Below are 19,799 nucleotides of genomic sequence, written 5' to 3'. Positions count from 1 at the left end.
TGTCTTTTACTGATTTTTCCCCTTCGTTGACATCTCACACATTGTGCTATGAATGCATGAGCCACTACAGGAAATATGGGTAGTAATAGCGACCGGAAACGGTATGCATTCTGTATAATAGCGCTTCCTTAGCCGCTCTGACAGCACCCGTTATAATAGGTCCGACACTTTTAATAGTGGTTTTTTGTTATGTTATAGTTAACTATACAACAATAGCGATAGTTTGTATGCAATTGTTAATATTTATAATAACGTAATACAAATGTTATTAAAACTCATTAATTTGATTTTTCTAATAGGAAAGATAGCAAATGTTTGCTGTTATTAATTAGCTTTTTAATTATCCAAAAATTTATTAATAATAATTACGAATTTATTTTATTTTGTTAATGTAATATTTATTTCAAATATTTATAATAAAAACAATAAAAATTATTAAACACAAACATAAACCATTAACACCTATCATTCTCATACATTTCATTGTTAACACAAGCCATTAACACCTATCAATTTACAACTAATAACCCTTCATAATCATCCCTTCAAACTTCAAACCGCCTCCTCACTGTTCTTCTTCTTCCACAACTCCTCCACCATCTACCCTTCAAACTCGCCCCCATCTGCTACTTGTGCCTTGTCCAGCTTCTTGTAAGATGTGTTCAGTTATCTGCAATGGACATGAAAAACCAGTCAAACTTGTTCACAATCAGAGCATGTAATGAAGCTAGGAGCAAAGCAAGAAACTCTCAGTATTTCTCAATCAAAGATGAAAACTCACATAGCTTAACACGCATGTACATATCATGGTACATGTACTTGTCAATCTTCTTTGACTTTCAATATATCTTCAGGAGGATGGATCTCCAGCAACATCCTTTTTAGAAAATCAGAGATTAATATCCATTCTGCAAGACAGAAAAATCAGAAACGTTTATCCACTTAAGCACAACAAACATAACTAGCATTGAACCTGCAGCTACAACATTGACATCACAGGTTACGATACCGAGATCAGGCTTCTCCTCTGAAGCTCGTAACCTATCATACATACCACCAGCGTTAAACCCTTTAGCAGCTGTGACTTCACCCCCTATCAAAACAACAAGAAGAAAAGATTCAGCCTTTAGAACTTTGAAGAGATGTAAAGATCATAACTATATAGAGAAATATGGAGCCGCTGAAACAAAAAATAAAACACATTCTTCAGATCAAGCAGAGATGGTTTTTCAGTGAACCAACTGGTTTCTAACTAAAAATTGAAACAAGCAGAGACCTTTTCAAAGATCAAGCTGAGTCTCTTACGAGCACTTTCTCAAAATCAATCGATCATTGTAACGTTGTCTATGAGTAACCACAAACACAGAGAAACACAAGCAATCATTTCCTATGAGAAAGCTTCTCTGTATGACGACAAAACCAAACATAGAGATGGGAGAGAGAGTAACTGATATACCATGGATTTGACTCATTTTCATCCATGGTATATAAGTGTTTTACTATCTATATATTATATATTCTATCATGTTAGGTATGTTTTCTGGTTCAGGAGTATCTTGGAGTAAAGTGATGATTATAGAGCATTTAGGAGCTTAAAAGAGATTTCATCCGAGCTGACCATTAGAGGTCAATACGAAGAAGAAACAATCGTTCGATGCACAACCAGTGCCGTCGATCGATACAGAAGTTAAAGCCTCGACGATTGAAGATTATGATCGATCGATGTACATCCTGTACCATCGATCGATGTCGAGACGCGAGATGCGCGACTTGGTTCCAGCCGAATTTAAACCCAAGGCTTCACCAAATTACAAGATTACACCTGACGAATTTTTAACCTAATAGTTATATACTTGCCTAAGTGTTAGAAGGAAAGAGAGATTTTGGCCACCATTGTATTCTTATTTTCAGCAGAGAGTTTTAGAAGAGAAAATCATAGAGAGATTTGTGATTGAAACTCCATTGATTCATCTATTCTATTCTATACAGTTTTTTTCTTTATTTTGTACCATGAATTGCTTAGATATCTCTGAGTAGTTCACATGTTAGATTCAGGGTTCAAATAGGTTAGAGGGATTAGCCCCCAACTATAGATTTGCTAAGTTGTGATATTCATTGATTGATTGTTCATTAATGCTTGTTTTAGCCTTGCTAACTAGAACATGAACCTAGGAATTAGCATGAGTCAAGTATCCTTGACCATCCTGTCCTAAATCTAATCTTTCATGCTAGGACTGCTAGAGAGATGCTAACCACTGATCCAGGAGACTAGTGAGCATTATCAACCTGCGCCGAGGGCTTAGCTAGAAGCATCGATCGATATTGTCTTCTGACAATCGATCGATATTGCGAAAGGTGTATCGATCGATATCCCTATAGGATCATCGATACACTTTCTTGTGATCAAAAGACGATAGTTGAGATCCAAGATCTAGTTAGTTAACCAGTGAAACATTGCCATCGCTGATCACTGTGAATAAGGAGTTGAGCTCTAATATATCATGCATGCAACTGTTAGGCATCTATAGGATTATAATCTCCAACACCTGAATAGAAACCCTGCATCTAATATCTTCCAATAAGTTACACCCCCAATCATCTTGTTAGTCGAGAAATAGACTTGCTCAATTAGGATTGCTATTTACTTTTAAACCATAAAACAACAAACACTTAAAATTAATAATTTGACTAGATTTAGTAGGTTCCCTAGCTCCTTATGGATTCGATCCCAAAGTACTGCAACTGAACCTCTTATTTGAGAGAGTAATTCACTCCTTAGGGTAATTTGAGTGGTATCAAATTTGGCGCCGTTGCCGGGGAGCTTTGATCGCCATTAGATTTAGTGTTATTAATTCTTATTCTTTTCTCTACCCCCATTCTGACACAAATTTTTTTCTTGTCTTTTCAGGTGCATGCCCAGAAGTACCAGAAGCAACAAGGACAAACACCTGCTATTCTCAGAAGATCCTGCTCATTTGGAACGCACGATCCGCAAAGACCAACGTTCCACATCGCTCGACGCAGCAGCTTTCACGTCGACCGACACCCGACCTTCATCGTCGACCGATCTACATCGTTCGACATCGATCGATAATACACCGCGTACATCGATCGATCGCGAAACATGGTTGCGATTGTTATTCTCAGACAGGACGAGAATGGAAACCTGTATGACCAGGATGGTCATCTGCGTAATGCAAAAGGTCATAAACTAGACGCTCAGGGGAATGTAATCCCTGATACTGATGCTACAGGAGTTGCTCAACCTGTAGAAGAGGCTGCTCAACCAAGGGCACTGGCTGACTACAATCGTCCTGATGAGTACTATGCCAACAGATCAGCTATTCGACTTCCAGAGATTCAGAAGCAGAATTTCGAGCTGAAGCCTCAGTACTACACACTCGTGTCGAAGATACCCTACTCTGGGTTACCGCACGAGCATCCTATGGACCATCTAGAGAGGTTCGAGGATCTTATCGCTGCTATTCATATGGATGGAGTCCCCGAGGACTACCTATTGTGCAAGCTCTTCAAGTATTCTCTGACTGGAGAAGCGATGCACTGGCTTAAGCAGCTACCCGCAGGATCTCTAACATCCTGGGCCGACATCAAGAATGCTTTCTTTGCAAACTTCTTTGATGAGGCACGCGCTGAAGACTTGAGGAGCAAAATTGCTACATTCGCGCATGAGACTGGAGAGTCTTTCAAAGATGCGTGGATCAGATTCACGTTCTTTCAGCGAGACTGTCCACACCACGGATTCAACGAAGTGCAACTGCTGAGCACTTTCTTCAGAGGTATCACCTTGAGGTATCTGATGGCTCTTGATACAACTAGCGAGGGAAACTTCAACACCAGGAATACGGTGGAAACTTTGAGACTGATAGAAAATATAGCAAACAGCAGCAGCACCAAGAACACTGACTTTGAGAGGAAGAAGTCTGTTGCATCCCTAGGAAAAGAGCAGATGGACGAAGTTAGAGCAAAGTCAGATGTGGTTCATGAGCTTCTTAGGAAGCATGTCTGCTCAGCTGAAGGAGAAGTAGTTGTAGACATGGAAGGAGAAGAAGATGTGAACTACATTGGAGGTACTGGATTTCAGAGGTCTGGAAACCAGGGTGGAAACATAAACTTCTATGGCAATGGTCAGAGGAGTAACCAGAGTTCACAGTTCCAGAAACCTTTCATCAACAACTCATTTTACCATAATCCACCACCACAGACTCAGGAAAGCAAGATTGAAGCAATGCTTGACAGAGTTCTGGAAGAATAGCAACAACCCACTGTGGATTTCAATGGGAAGATAGATTCTGCCTACAACAGTCTGAACACAAGAATTGAGACCTTAGGGACTCAAGTGAGGAAGCTTGAAATGCAAGTGGTTCAGACTGGAGACACTGTAAAGAGGCAAGAAGCCTTGGCAAGAGAGACAGGAGTTGAGAAAGCAAAACACCACGTAAATCCCATCATAGATGATGATTTCTGGCAAGTGGTGAAGCATGAGAAGCTTGGAGAAGGAGACTTCGAAGTTGAAAGCTTCATGAGTTTTGGCGGATCACAATGGTGCCGACCGATGTCAATGGATGCACATCGCTCGACAGACCATGACGAGATCGATCAACAGATTACTCTAACCATCGATCGACGTCATCTACTAAATCGACTGCAAAGTGTAGTGCAGTTCGGATCATGACTCATGAGGAATTCACAGAAAAACATCCTCACCCACACTCCCCTTTCTACGTCAAAATCGATCGACAGCATGAGCCAGCAGTCGACCGACAGAGAGAGACTAATATCGATCGACCCCACTCACCTCCCATCGATCGACGGGCACCTCTCACCTACCGAGTGCGATTACCATCTATTGATAGTGACCGAATCAACGCACTCAGACCACCACCTAAACCTTTAGCAAACCCACCAGAACCTACAACCAACCCTTCAGACACTACACCAGAGCCTATGAAAGTTGATGAGGCAACTGAAGGAAGAAGGTTAAGGAAAAGAAAGGAGAAGATTCCTAAGAACCTTAAGAGGGAAGCTAATGAGAAGGAGATGGATGGTTTCACTAAGAGAGTCCTCAGAATCCCAGTGGAGAAACCTTTTGATGAAGTTTATTACACACACCGGTTGTGGATGTTCTTCAGAGAGACTAAGGAGACTGAGGAGGACATTAGGAGAATGTTTCATCATGTCAGGGAAAGGATGAAACTAAGGATCACATTGAAGAAGAAGAGTGATCCTGGGAAGTTCGCAATACCATGTGTGGTGAAGGGTATTGAATTTCCCCATGCACTTTGTGACACAGGAGCATCAGTCAGCATACTACCTAAGGTTATGGCAGACCAGCTGGGTCTGAAAATAGAGCCTTCATCAGAATCTTTCACCTTCGTGGACCTTTCAGAAAGAAGCTCAGGAGGCATCATAAGAGACCTTGAGGTACAGATTGGTAATGCCCTTGTCCCAGTAGATTTTCATGTCCTGGACATCAAGCTTAACTGGAACTCTTCACTTCTGCTTGGAAGAGCTTTCCTGGCTACAGTAGGAGCTGTATGTGACATGAACACCAACAGATTGTGTCTGACACTGATAAATCCAGACGTCCACTATGACCTAGTTCGAGTTGTGAGACAACAGGTCAACCTCGTGGAGCTTGGAAATGATCTTGGCTACATTGCAGCATGCCATTGTGGAGCAGAGTACGAAACAGAGTACTCAGAATCGATCGACACTCACACTGCATCATCGATCGATTCCAATGAGTCACCGACAACCAATGAACACTATCCCACGTCGCTCGACGAGAATCAACCGGTAGACCACTTCACATTACCAGATCAGTGTTATACAGACTTTGCCTTTCAACAACCCAACAAAAAGGATGTGATGACTATTCAATAGGCAGTTGGGCAGACAGTGGATTCCATGAAAGTTTTGCAGTAGAGACTGTAATTCCTTCATCCAATGAGGATCCTACTGAGGAGTATGATGAGGATTACTGGAAGGAAAGAGCTATAGAGATTGCTATGCAGGATGAAAGATATTCAAGCCATTCCTTCAACAACACGTCTCCACCATCGATCGACAGAGTCTACTCAGCATCGGTCGATACCCACCCTCATCCAGCAAAACGAACTTATGCATCGATCGATACCACACCAGGTACATCGATCGATATTAAAGCCGCCGCCTTTGAAAAGGAAAAAGGGAATATTCCAATTCCAAGTAGGTTTACCAATACCTATATAAGGAGTTTTGCACCCCAGATTACTTCTCACGACACCATAGCAGAAAAGATGAATGCTCCCACAAACAAATCAGAAGGAACATCAAGGAAGAGCATTCGATCCAAAAACCCTAATTCAGCAGACAAACGTCTACCATCGATCGATACTCCAGTATCAACATCGATCGATTCTCATTCTAAACCTAAACTTTCTTTATTTACTAAGAAGAATATGAGTATTGATTACGGTTTTCTAACTCCTGATGAATTTGGTATTTTCAGGGACCCAGATGGCCATGCAAGAGCTATGGATGGGAGAATTCTACAAGTATCCAGAGAGGACATAGCAGATATTCTTCAGTTGGCCAATGGAGCAGACAACTTGTTTATGCAGCAACGCAGCATTCCAGACAACATCCCAGCTATTCTAGACGAACATCCAAGGGCCAACACAACAGAAATTGGTTCACACCAATCGTGCCAACCAGTAGGCCAAACATCGATCGACAAGGATGCTCTTACATCGTTCGACGAGGCACCTTCACCATCGATCGACAGACATTACGAATGTGGACGTCGCGCTTATGACATCTATGGAGCCAGAAAGTTCAGATGGGAACAGAAGGATGATTATGGTGTCTACAGAGATGAGTCTGGATATGCAAGGAGCGTAGCTGGTGAGATGATCCCTGTTACCAAGGACAACATCAGAAAAATTCTGGAGAGAGCATCCCTATTTGAGGAGAGTCACATATGTCTTCCAGAACATGCCACTTCTTTCGCACCTACAAAACTGGCACCAGAGATCTACACCAAGGATGAGAATAATGAGATGGTGACTGGTATTTGTGGAGCTCAGGAAAAACTAGGAGATGAACTTAAGACATTGGTTGATGACACTTATCAACCTTCGGACAGAGGTTCCAATGAGCTTTTCATAAGTATGGCAGAGATGAGGACAGAGATTGAGAGTATGCAGCACATTCTTGAGAAAGAAGCTACGACATCACCATCGATCGACGTTAAGCCACATACATCCCATATTCCTGCAGAACCGGAAAGTTTGGCAGAGAAGAAGGATGAATGGGAGATCAGATACATCAACACGAAGATTAACGACGTATACAACCCTCTCAACAATAACGTGGACTGGTTAAGCACGAGAATTGATCTGCTACAGCAAGATTTGGACATCATTCGCAAGAAGGACCAACAACCAGTCACATCGATCGATATCTGCACCATCACATCGATCGACAGCAAGTTCGCAGCCATGGAAGATAGGTTACAAACATACGAGGATATGCACGACCGTTTCACCTCACATATCATGCGATACTTGGACACCTTGTCTACACAGATGATGAATGTCCAGAGGGACATTGGCACGCTTAATGATCAACATGATTTTCAGGAAGAATGTTCAACATCGATCGATAGGTTCTGTAAGGCATCGCTCGACGTCAAGAAACCTATAGAACATCTTCCCTATACAACAACAGAAATTGATCAGATCACATCAAAGCTTTACACAGCTATAGACACCATGGAGGACCGGTTTGAGAAGTGGTGTGATGACATCTACTTTCCCTTCGACGTCAGACTCAGTGGACTGATTAGCCATGCAGAGTGGTTACAGAAGGAAGTCAAAGCCATTCAGAGGCAATTCGCATCTCAACACCAGATATCAGCATCGATCGACAAAAACGCTCCAAATCGATCGACAGTAAGGCACCAGAATCGACCGATAAACACTTGGTTGCATCGATCGATACCACGTCTACACCAGATGCCAAGCAGCTGATACAAAACAAAATAGAGTCAATTCATGAGGAACTGAATGAGCTATCAGCATACGCCTACTACAAGATAGGATGGCATCAGTTCAGCATTGAAAACACCCAAGAAAGGCTACAGAACATCTCAAATGCAATACATAAGATGGATGAGAGATGGACCAGAAATGATGAGGCCACAAGAAGTTTCATTGCAGCTTGGTCCAGAATGTGCAGAGATGAGGTGGATGCTTGTTTCCCAACAAGTAGATGTCTTTCCACCAACTAGCCACACACCTCCACAGTCAAGCTAAATGACTATAAGAAAGCGCTTAGTGAGAGGCAACCCACTATTAGGTAATTTTAATTGGTTTTCTTAGTTACTAGTATTTACTTTCGTTTTAATTCTTTCACATTTATTGAAAGATCCAAGTAGGATGTTCACCATATCGACCGTGGATGAGACGTCGACATCGATCGACCTACAATCACATACGACGATCGATGCATACCGATGCACATCGATCGATTCCCACTCCGGTCAGGTTTATCTTCCTAACTTGTTACATTGAGTACTTATGATTTAGTTTCCACCATAACTCCGACTGTGTTACACTGGGACAGTGTAATTTAAGTTTGGGGGGAGGTTTACTGATATAATTTATTCTGATTCTTATAAAAAGATTTTTAATAAATTATGCTTAGCTATGTGAACGGGACTATGATATTATTATTGATTTATACTTGAATGTCGAACCACTCTTTAGCACCATTCTAGATTTACTGATTGCAGATAGTACTAAAGATGCTAAAGTAGATCAACCTGTCAACTATACACACTTGCCTTGATTGTTTGAAGGAACCAAAGCTGACCTCCAATACTAAACCTGACATAATCGCTTGTCTTGGGGCTTGGTATAACTGTGATCGGATTCTTCAGAAAATTCTAGAAGGTAACGCCTTGTGTAGATTCATTTATCACATTTTCTCTCTCTATTTCGACCCTAGAGTAGTTAGTTAGTTAAAAAAAAAAAATCCGAAATTTATTACTTAATTAGGACTAAGGATTTAGTTAGGAGGAATTTGAACAGGACTTGGTGGCTAAAACCATTAAGGCTTGATTCATAAAGATTCCAATAAAAGAATTCGAACGGGACTTGGAGGCGGCAATCTTCAGGGCTCGCTTCACAAAGAATTCTTGGATATATGTCAAAAAGAAGTGAACATTGGCTTGGTGGCAACCATCATTAAGTCTTGATTCATGGAAGCCTGTCCAATCTTGGTTACTGATCTTGCAATATAAGCAAACTTTGACTCAAGAGAGAAATTAAAGAGAGAGAATTTAGGAACTAACTTTTACTTGCAGTTCCAGATACTTGTCTGAAAATCCTTGCATCCTGTGGTCGATACTCCCAAGGTAAAGCATTCACTTTTATATTTATGTTAAGAAATGAGGTTAGTAGAGGGGAATGTCAGACAGGATTTGCTGAGTTGTAGACTAGTTGAATTTGGTTGCTAAGATAGGATAATGCATAATGTGCTTTTGTGATTAGGACTTTTTAGATGTGGTTTGCGAAATTGTAGAGGTCATGATTTTTGTGTTTTAAATCTATAAGTCCCTGCTGTTTTCAAACCTCTTTTAGAGAGACTGCCTGTTTGTTTTGCTTGAGGACAAGCAAAAAGGCAAGTCTGAGGGAGTCGATACACCATGGATTTGACCCATTTTCATCCATGGTATATAAGTGTTTTACTATCTATATATTATATATTTTATCCTATTAGGTATGTTTTCGGGTTCAGGAGTATCTTGGAGTAAAGTGATGATTATGGAGCATTTATGAGCTTAAAACAGATTTCATCCGAGCTGACCATTAGAGGTCGATACGAAGAAGAAGCAATCGTTCGATGCACATCCAGTGCTGTCGGTCGATACAGAAGAGAAGCCTCGACGATTGAAGATTATGATCGATCGATGTACATCTTGTACCATCGATCGATGTCGAGATGCGAGATGCGCGACTTTGTTCCAGTCGACTTTAAACCCAAGGCTTCACCAAATTACAAGATTACCCCTAACGAATTTTTAACCTAATAGTTATATACTTGCCTAAGTGTTAGAAGGCAAGAGAGCTTTTGGCCACCATTGTATTCTTATTTTCAGCAGAGAGTTTTGCGAGAGAAAATCATAGAGACATTTGTGATTGGAACTCTATTGATTCATCTATTCTATTCTACGTAGTTTTTATCTATATTTTGTGTCATGAATTGCTTAGCTATGTCTGAGTAGTTCACTTGTTAGATTCATGGTTCAAATAGGTTAGAGGGATTAGCCCCCAACTATAGATTTGCTAAGTTGTGATATTCATTGATTGATTGTTCATTAATGCTTGTTTTAGCCTTGCTAACTAGAACATGAACCTAAGAATTAGCATGAGTCAAGCATCCTTGACCATCCTGTCCTGAATCTAATATGTCATGCTAGGACTGCTAGAGAGATGCTAACCGCTGATCTAGGAGACTAGTTAGCATTATCAACCTGCTACTAATACCCACATTTCCTGTAGTGAGCATCGCGGAACATAGTTGGCCACCATAATCCTGCATGGAAAATTTTTGATACCGTTTTAAAGGTTGCAAAATGTCCAGCGAAATCGGATCCATGGCATTGTAAAAAAATATCGGGGATTTCAATTTCGGCGACGCAGCTTCTATACATCCCGTCATAGCAGTGTTTGCAGAGATATGGTTTGTCCCAATGATATCTTCTAACTTCTCTCAAAAGCTTCTTCCTTGTATAAAGTTTCAACTCTTCGGGTTCTATGTCAGCAGCTAGATAGTTCATAATATCAGCGTACCAAGGTCTGGTCTTTGAACTTTTTCTGACTGCGTGCACTTCCCGATGCAGACTTTCGTCTACGGGGGAATCATGGTCAGGGTGCAGCTCGTTATACACGATGTTTACTTTTATGCGGTTTATTTCTTTATTTGGATCATCTTTCCTATCGATCGACATTGCATCGCTGTCGTCGATCGACAGTTCCTCGGAAGTGAGACATACATTTCCGATGAATGAATCCGTCTGGTAAACGTTTTCTGTTGGCAGGAAGAAATCGATAGGAACGTCATCTTCTATTCGTATTCGGGAAAGCTTATCTGCAACTCCGTTTTCTACTCCTCTTTTATCCTTAATCTCGATATCGAATTCTTGGAGTAGAAGGATGCATTGCAGGAGTCGTGGTTTCGCATCTTTCTTTTGCATTAAATATTTGATCGCAGCGTGGTCAGTATGAACGATGACGCGCGAGCCAACCAGGTATTGGCAGAACTTTTCAAATGCATAAACTACAGCAAGCAGTTCTTTTTCTACTGTTGCGTAATTCCTTTGTGCCTCGTCGAGTGTTCGACTGGCGTAGTAAACTACATGCAGATTTTTGTCTTTCCTTTGGCCTAGAACTGCTCCTACAGCGAAATCGCTCGCATTGCACATAATTGATATCACTCAAATTACCCAAAGGAGTGAATTACTCTCTCAAATAAGAGGTTCGGATGTAGTACTTAGGGATCGAATCCACAGAGACTCTAGGATTACACAATAGATTATGGTCTTGAAATAAATCTAGATTGAATGGTTTATAAGTTTTAAAGCAGTAAATGAATTGGTGAGCAAGTTTATTGCTCGATTGATTGTTTTGAGGTTGTAAACAGTTGGGTGAAGTAGCTAAATTCAGGTATATTCTCGGGTATGATAAGTAAAACTTATTTTGAGTTTTTAGGGTTTTATTAATATTAATTGTTCTTGAATTCAAACTAAGATATAATCTATTTGATTATCTAATCTGGATTTTGGATCTTGTGGGAACCGAAATTCGCACTGTCGATGTCCGTTTAAATAAGGAAACTAGGAAAACCCTAATTTCCCAGAGGTCCCAGATATCTGCTAATACCACATGCCAAGCAATCAGAACACAAGAATGACAACGATAAAGTATAAGAAATCTAAAAGAGAGCACAATAGATCTTATTCCAAATTCGCGTTTGAGCGTTACAACAAGATAAGTGCCTGGGCTACGAGAGCTGTCGGCGAGATTCCTAGTTCTAAAACCCTAAGACGGCAATAACCTAGTTGAGTCGCAGCTCGAATAACAAAAACGGAAATATGCCTAATTTCTCTAAGTGCTAAGTTTGCTCTGAGAAAAGTCCTCTCCATGCCTCTCGCCTAGGACTCCTTATATACAGGCTCCTATGTCGGTTTACGCTTTTCCTCTTCTGCCCTTAAGCCGCCATAGCATAAAAATGGAGATATTCCATTTTTTCCGATCTTCGTAATTATCTTCAAAATTTCGTATTTATCTGCGGAAACTTGACATTTATCTTTCCTTGCGAACCAATCGTAAACCGTCATGCGGCTTATGGGCTGTTGGTTAAGAAATCGTAAGTTGGGCCTCGAGTCATGTCTTAGGTCCCTTTGGACAGTCTTCTGACTCGAAGCGTTTATCACAGCTTCTTTCGATAAAGAACGAACTTTCTGTGGTTTTTACCGTAAAGTGTGATCGATGACTTAGAATGGCGGGAAACATGAAATGGGTTCGCTACGGTCTTTTGGAGATAGCATCGAAGGGTAGAAGAGAATGCATGGACTAATGTCATATCGACGTTTCGGAAGAGCTCAGTCGCTACGTCGCGAACGGACAGCGTGCATGTGCGGTAGTAGCGTAATGACCGAGCTTGGTTCGTCCGTGTTCTGATCGTCATACTCGAACCTATCCGTAACCGGTCTAGGCATGTTTCCGATGGCTTATCTTTGATCTAAATAGAATTCGAACGAAGCTTTTTCTTGGGAACATACGTTGTGACGTTCTCTTGACCGAGCATGATTTGTTGCGAAAAGACATACTTGTATTTTGCGGGGATTTGGACGTTAACTTCGTCGCAACCATTTTCGACCCCAACAGTTAGCCCCCCAGCTCGTTAGGATCGTGGATTTCTAGTGAGATCCCAACGTGCGGTAAGGCGAGTTCGGACGAGATTGGTGTATTTGGGCGAAGTTCGTGTCCGAAAATCCGCAAGTAAATAGTAATTTCTCATGCCTATAAGAAGTGAGGTAATTTCTTCACAATCTTTACACTTACTCATTCTCATAGAGAGGTTTCTTGAAAAATTCTTTCTTCTTTCTCTTTCTCTCTATCATTTGCTTCTTGATAAAAAAAAAGAAAAACACGAGATGTCGAGTAAGAAGAGGAATTCGAAGAAAGGTTCCTTGCCCGCGAACGTTTCTGAAGAGCTCCGTGTGCCAAAGATGGAATTCGTTCCTCATTCGGTAGACCCGGCCGAGAACGAGGCATGGTGGGTGGCGTGTTATGGTTCGATCACGCCTCCCAAAGAGAAATCGTTCCCGGTCATGAACCGTCGCCAGGTCGAGGAAGGTTCCCCAAGTAGGAGTACTAGCGAATTCCTCGAGGTCATGCGGTCGTTCTACCATATTTCGGATGCGGTGGAGTTCAGGGTTCCTCGTCAAGGAGAGCGCGCTAGTAGTCCCCCAGAGGGTTACTTTACCTGTTACGAAGCATTCGTAGTGTGCTGTCGTTTGTGGTTCCCGATTCCCGAAATTATCGTCCGTGTGTTGGATCGTTTCGGGGTGGCGATAAGCCAACTGAATCCCCTTGGCATCCAGCACCTCATTGGAGTCTTGATCCTGAGCTATGAGCATGGTCTCTCTCTTACCGTCGATCATTTCGAAGCACTTCTCCGGTTGCTGATCATCAAGGATACGGACAAGTACATGCTGGTCCCTCGGAACTTTATGTCAGTGGTTAAGGGGTTTACCTCTAACTTCAACTCGTGGAAGAAATTTTTCTTCTTCGTTCGTGTGGACGCTGCGTCTGTCGAGAAGAGTTGTATCCCATTGTTCCGGAGGTTGCCGAACGATCGTCCCTTCATCAATCCCCTTGCTCCGTTTCCTGAGGACGTTATCGCAGTGAGGGATCTGCTCAGGAAGGGTCCTTTCTTCTGGACTTCCTTTACGCCGAAGAGAGTTCGAAAGGCGTTGAGGTTTGTGCACCCTAGTCCTACTTTGGGTGGGGAAATAGGGAGTGATTCCAAGCCTGATGACCAATGTCCCGACGCTGCTCCCACGGTCGCGACGGGGCTGATTTCTTCGAAGGGGAAAGATACTGATCTCGGCGACCTGGAGTTTTCGGTGGACGATTGCATGCTTCCAGGATAGGATCCGGACCTTGCTTTCGGCGATGGAAGCGGTACGAGCGAGGTCCCTATTCTGGACTTTGATGATTTCTTCGCTGGTCTTCCCTCGGGCTTCGATGCTCCTCCGTCCACGAACGAGTCGGGGAGGCAAAAAGTCATCGCGGAAGGATCTCGTATCATCAACGGGGTATAGGCTTTAAGAATTTTGACGATCGTTTCAAGTGTACATATATATATATATTTTTTTTTCCTTTTAACGTGTCAATCAGTTTTACAGGGCTTGAACTTGCTTGGATCGGCCATCGAGGCAAGCCATAGAGAAGGTGGAGAAGGATCTTGCTCGCATGCGAGACGAGATGTTGGCGCGAGATGTTCAACTCGCCCGTGATCATGGCAGGGCTGTTCGTAGGGCGGAACGGAAGGGAAAGAGGGAGATTGTCGAGGTGATGAAGACTCGCGCCTCTCAATTCCAGGTTTAGTACGGGAACCTCAAGGATGCATTCAACTCGCTGGGCGACTTCCGTGAGTTTCGCGGTTCGGTCGGGAGCCTTTTGAAGACGCGGGCGGATGACTACTTTTCCGAGAGGGAGATGGAGTTAATGAAGGGCGGTATGAAGGATAATGCTCACGCTGAGACGGTCATTTCTCCGATCGACGGGAGGATTCAGGGATTCTGGGATCCCATCCCGGTTTCTCCTGATACTGTAGAGACCACGACCGAGTTTGCCGGTGGCGATGAGGAAGTGAACTATCCTGCGGATACATTCGGAGCTTCCTTGTCCGAGAATTTTAACTTTGGTCTGTGAGAGGTGAGTGTTTGACGGGAAGAAGTTTTTCCCTTATCTAGTATTATCTGGCCAAGTGTGGCCTTAGTTCATATATGTCCGGCCGAGTGTGGCCTTCGAAGTATGGGCCTGTTTTGGCCGTTTTTATTTTTGTCGGGACAGGCCGTTGGTGGCTTTGAACCCCTACCGCTATGCGGTTTATATATAATGGATGTTTGTTTGAGTTACTTTGTTTCTAGTGGGTTTGAAGTAAATCTAGATTGAATGGTTTATAAGTTTTAAAGTAGTAAATGAATTGGTGAGCAAGTTTATTGCTCGATTGATTGTTTTGAGGTTGTAAACAGTTGGGTGAAGTAGCTAAATTCAGGTATATTCTCGGGTATGATAAGTAAAACTTATTTTGAGTTTTTAAGGTTTTATTAATATTTATTGTTCTTGAATTCAAACTAAGATATAATCTATTTGATTATCTAATCTGGATTTTGGATCTTGTGGGAACCGAAATTCGCACTGTCGATTTCCGTTTAAATAAGGAAACTAGGAAAACTCTAATTTCCCAGAGGTCCCAGATATCTGCTAATACCACATGCCAAGCAATCAGAACACAAGAATAACAACGACAAAGTATAAGAAATCGAAAAGAGAGAAAAGTAGATCTTATTCCGAATTCGCGTTTGAGCGTTACAACAAGATAAGTGCCTGGGCTACGAGAGCTGTCGGCGAGATTCCTAGTTCTAAAACCCTAAGACGACAATAACCTAGTTGAGTCGCAGCTCGAATAACAAAAACGGAAATATGCCTAATTGCTCTAAGTGCTAAGTTTGCTCTGAGAAAAGTCCTCTCCGTGCCTCTCGCCTAGGACTCCTTATATACAGGCTCCTATGTCGGTTTACGCTTTTCCTCTTCTGCCCTTAAGCCGCCATAGCATAAAAATGGAGATATTGCATTTTTTCCGATCTTCGTAATTATCTTCAAAATTTCGTATTTATCCGCGGAAACTTGACATTTATCTTTCCTTGCGAACCAATCGTAAACCGTCATGAGGCTTATGGGCTGTTGGTTAAGAAATCGTAAGTTGGGCCGCGAGTCATGTCTTAGGTCCCTTTGGACAGTCTTCTGACTCGAAGCATTTATTACAGCTTCTTTCGATAAACAACGAACTTTCTGTGGTTTTTACCGTAAAGTGTGATCGATGACTTAGAATGGCGGGAAACATGAAATGGGTTCGCTACGGTCTTTGGGAGATAGTATCGAAGGGTAGACGAGAATGCATGGACTAATGTCGTATCGACGTTTCGGAAGAGCTCAGTCGCTACGTCGCGAACGGACAGCCTGCATGTGCGGTAGTAGCGTAATGACTGAGCTTGGTTCGTCCGTGTTCTGATTGTCATACTCTGACCTATCCGTAACTGGTCTGGGCATGTTTCCGATGGCTTATCTTTGATCTAAATAGAATTCGAACGAAGCTTTATCTCGGGAACATACGTTGTGACGTTCTCTTGACCGAGCATGATTTGTTGCGAAAAGACATACTTGTATTTTACGGGGATTTGGACGTTAACTTCATCGTAACCGTTTTCGACCCCAACAGTTAGCCCCCCAGCTCGTTAGGATCGTGGATTTCTAGTGAGATCCCAACGTGCGGTAAGGCGAGTTCGGACGAGATTGGTGTATTTGGGCGAAGTTCTTGTCCGAAAATCCGCAAGTAAATAGTAATTTCTCATGCCTATAAGAAGTGAGGTAATTTCTTCACAATCTTTACACTTACTCATTCTCATAGAGAAGTTTCTTGAAAAATTCTTTCTTCTTTCTCTTTCTTTCTATCATTTCCTTCTTGATAAAAAAAAAAAAAAAAACGAGATGTCGAGTAAGAACAGGAATTCGAAGAAAGGGTCCTTGCCCGCGAACGTTTCTGAAGAGCTCTGTGTGCCAAAGATGGAATTCGTTCCTCATTCGGTAGACCCGGCCGAGAACGAGGCATGGTGGGTGGCATGTTATGGTTCGATCACGCCTCCCAAAGAGAAATCGTTCCCGGTCATGAACCGTCGCCCGGTCGAGGAAGGTGCACCAAGTAGGAGTACTAGCGAATTCCTCGAGGTCATGCGGTCGTTCTACCATATTTCGGATGCGGTGGAGTTAAGGGTTCTTCGTCAAGGAGAGCGCGCTAGTAGTCCCTCAGAGGGTTACTTTACCTGTTACGAAGCATTCGTAGTGTGCTGTCGTTTGTGGTTCCCGATTCCCGAAATTATCGTCCGTGTGTTGGATCGTTTCGGGGTGGCGATAAGCCAACTGAATCCCCTTGGCATCCAGCACCTCATTGGAGTCCTGATCCTGAGCTATGAGCATGGTCTCTCTCTTACCGTCGATCATTTCGAAGCACTTCTCCGGTTGCAGATCATCAAGGATACGTACAAGTACAAGCTGGTCCCTCAGAACTTTATGTCAGTGGTTAAGGGGTTTACCTCTAACTTCAACTCGTGGAAGAAATTTTTCTTCTTCGTTCGTGTGGACGCTGCGTCTGTCGAGAAGAGTTGTATCCCATTGTTCCGGAGGTTGCCGAACGATCGTCCCTTCATCAATCCCCTTGCTCCGTTTCCTGAGGACATTATCGCAGTGAGGGACCTGCTCAGGAACGGTCCTTTCTTCTGGACTTCCTTTACGCCGAAGAGAGTTCGAAAGGCGTTGAGGTATGTGCACCCTAGTCCTGCTTTGGGTGGGGAAATAGGGAGTGATTCCAAGCCTGATGACAAAGGTCCCGACGCTGCTCCCACGGTCGCGACGGGGCTGATTTCTTCTAAGGGGAAAGATACTGACCTCGGCGACCTGGAGTTTTCGGTGGACGATTGCATGCTTTCAGGATAGGATCCGGACCTTGCTTTCGGCGATGGAAGCGGTACGAGCGAGGTCCCTATTCTGGACTTTGATGATTTCTTTGCTGGTCTTCCCTCGGGCTTCGATGCTTCTCAGTCCAAGAACGAGTCGGGGAGGCCAAAAGTCGTCGCGGAAGGATCTTGTATCATCAACTGGGTATAGGCTTTAAGAATTTTGACGATCCTTTCAAGTGTACAAATATATATATATATTTTACTTTTAACGTGTGAATCAGTTTTACAAGGCTTGAACTTGCTTGGATCGGCCATCGAGGCGAGCCATAGAGAAGGCGGAGAAGGATCTTGCTCGCATGCGAGACGAGATGTTTGTGCGAGATGTTCAACTCGCCCGTGATCATGCCAGGGCTGTTAGTAGGGCGGAACGGAAGGGAAAGAGGGAGATTGTCGAGGTGATGAAGACTCGCGCCTCTCAATTCCAGGTTTAGTACGGGAACCTCAAGTATACATTCAACTCGCTGGGCGACTTCCGTGAGTTTCGCGGTTCGGTCGGGAGCCTTTGGAAGACGCGGGCGGATGACTACTTTGTCGAGAGGTAGTTGGAGTTAATGAAGGGCGGTATGAAGGATCATGCTCACGCTGAGACGGTCATTTCTCCGATCGACGGGAGGATTCAGGGATTCTGGGATCCCATCCCAGTTTCACCTGATACTGTAGAGACCACGACCGAGTTTGCCGGTGGCGATGAGGAAGTGAACTATCCTGCGGATACATTCGGAGCTTCCTTGTCCGAGAATTTTAACTTCGATCTTTGAGAGGCGAGTGTTTGACGGGAAGAAGTTTTTCCCTTATCTAGTATTCTGTGGCCAAGTGTGGCCTTAGTTCATATATGTCCGGCAGAGTGTGGCCTTCGAACTTTGTATGGGCCTGTTTTGGCCGTTTTTATTTTTATCGGGACAGGCCGTTGGTGGCTTTGAACCCCTACCGCTATGCGGTTTATATATAATGGATGTTTGTTTGAGTTGCTTTGTTTCGAGTGGATTTGAAGTAAACATGAGTTGTCTTCTCATATTTAACTTCGTTGAGGCGTTCGATCTGTTGGCTTGTTTAAGACGTGAGTTTTCGTAAAAATTATTTATTATTACGAACTTTCGGGAACGTTGAGATATGAACGGAGAGACATGTTTTAGGATCTCGTATCGTTTAGATATCATGTCTTTGAGATGTCTGAGACCAATGCGATGGGTTTAGGGCAAGACCTAGGTTTACTCTCGGTTTTAAGGTTTGTGCGGTGACTAGTCGGCTATAGACTTTCCTGTTGTGATTTCTACCTGATTAGTACCGATTTAAAGTCCGCGATAGGTTCTCGGCTTATATGACTTCTATGGTACGAATCGAGCATCTTTCCAGAGACAATTTTTAAGCCAACTGGAAGTGCTAAACAAAAATTTCAGATTTTTTTTTTGTAGCGCGCTTTCGTCCTTGTGTTGGACGTTCGAAGATCAAAAGAGTGATCAAGTTGCGTTTCAAGACGGCTGAGGTGTTCGTCGGGGCCAATCGACGAACGGAGTGTAAGGATTTTGTGCTCGTGTTCGGACTATTTGTTTGCATCGTCTCGACTTTTAACTTGAAGACGTCTCGCAGTTATTTCGAAGACTTGTATATTTTTGGTACTGAAGAGGGATTGTTTTGCGATTTTGGGCAGTATGAGGCTGCTGACAAGAGTCTTAATGTTTGTAGATTTTCTAAGCGTGTTCTGAGACTTTTGCGTTAATTGAAGCGCAAGTGTCTTAAAAAAGAGCGACGCATAGTGTAGTAAAAATGTTCGAAATCTCTACAAAACTCGATTACAATAACGCATCTTTTCTTATGTGGGAGTATACGAGTATACGCACCCACTCCCCCCCCCCTTTTTAGAGAGGGGGATATCTGAACTCGTCTTTCGACGAGCTGCCTACGTACCTCTTTCGAGGATCAAGCC

At 42.9% G+C, this 19,799-nt stretch overlaps 1 long non-coding RNA gene across 1 annotated transcript; it reads right to left on the bottom strand.

Moving 5' to 3' along the window:
• Nucleotides 1-450: 450 nt before the first annotated feature.
• Nucleotides 451-1,464, bottom strand: LOC106446353. Its single transcript, XR_001288712.3, has 3 exons — nt 1,010-1,464; nt 782-908; nt 451-670 (listed from the first exon to the last, which is right to left on the bottom strand). It is a non-coding gene; the product is annotated as an uncharacterized LOC106446353 (long non-coding RNA).
• Between the last annotated feature and the right edge of the window lie 18,335 nt (nt 1,465-19,799).

Source organism: Brassica napus, chromosome C1 (genome assembly GCF_020379485.1).
Source record: "Brassica napus cultivar Da-Ae chromosome C1, Da-Ae, whole genome shotgun sequence".
Lineage (NCBI taxonomy): Eukaryota > Viridiplantae > Streptophyta > Magnoliopsida > Brassicales > Brassicaceae > Brassica > Brassica napus.
The sequence above is the reverse complement of the archived record's forward strand: the minus strand, read 5'-3'. Positions and strand labels throughout refer to the sequence as shown.